Source organism: Cryptotermes secundus, unplaced genomic scaffold (genome assembly GCF_002891405.2).
Source record: "Cryptotermes secundus unplaced genomic scaffold, Csec_1.0 scaffold794, whole genome shotgun sequence".
Taxonomy (NCBI): domain Eukaryota; kingdom Metazoa; phylum Arthropoda; class Insecta; order Blattodea; family Kalotermitidae; genus Cryptotermes; species Cryptotermes secundus.
The window spans coordinates 5672-6971 of NW_019729222.1; positions in this window are offsets into that span (position 1 = coordinate 5672).

The window sequence follows — 1300 nt, forward strand, 5'->3', positions numbered from 1 at the left end:
GGTTGCAGGTTGTGTTCCAAAAATGAACAGTAATACTGCACACTGACTGTCTGCTGTCGGGGAATGGTATGTGTTAGGATAACACCATCACAGTCATACATGAGAATCACCACAACTTTCACATTGCTGGGGTTCTGACGAACTTTTGATTTTCGTGGGGACCGGTAATGACGCCATTCGTTCGATTGGCGTTTCATTTGTGGCTCATATGATTTGGTGCATGTCTCATCCAGTGTAATGATATGGCATAAGAAAGCCTCTCCTTCACACTCATAGCGCTCAAAGCGGTCATGAGCAGCGTTGTATCGTAGCCACATCTGCATTTCTGTCAAATCATGCGGAACCCATCGTGATGCAATTTTTCTCATGCCCAGGTGTTCCTTCAGAATGTGAAGCACAGTCATATGCATTAATCCTGTCTCTCGGGACAGCTCACAAATCATATGGCATCGATCACTCTCCAGTAACACAGAAAGAGCATACACTTCTTCACTGACACTAGGACAACCTGGCCGATGCATGTCTGCCACATTTTGGTGTCCCTCATTGAAGGCTTTTACCCACCTTGCCACTGTTCTGTAAGGCAATGCAGATTCCCCGCAAGCCTCTTGAAGACCTTGAGGACAGTCATGCTGTACAGCATCTGGTAATTCAATCTTTATCCACCTCCGGTGTTCCCGTTTTGAAAACATCGTGACAACACTACATTAGACCGCCAGCTATGTTCTTCTAGTCACTGTGCATGTGCGTGATGTGGGAAGGGCGAGTCCATTTGCTCTGAGGTAAGGTAGGTATGTAATTGACGTGTGTATAAGCGACATTATTTGGTTCCCTTGCATGGCGTCTATACAGCAGTGTTGCCACTATTAAAGTTCCAACCCTCGTATAAATGGCAGACAAAATACATTTTTTAAGTAATATTTGTTAAAGATTGTGTTATGAGTAAAAAAATCACAATTCTAACATATCTGTCAAAGCTTGCACATTCGGCCATAGTGTTGTGTACCATGACAGCAGATTGTGGCACTGTATATGAAGTGGCAATTCTAAATATATTGACTACACAGCATTATGAATAATGCGAAGACTTTGGTCCAAAGGGGTACTGTCCACAAACTTTAGATTAACTTTGGTTACAATATGTCAAATAAGAAGTTCTAGAAAGAACTGCCTAGTTTCTTACCACTGCAATTTGATTATTTCATGTGACAAGTAACACAATTTTTTTTAATTGCTAGTGGGGTGGGACTAGTCCCTTGTACTGCGGCCACTTCTGGCCTACTGTACCAGCCCCAGATGA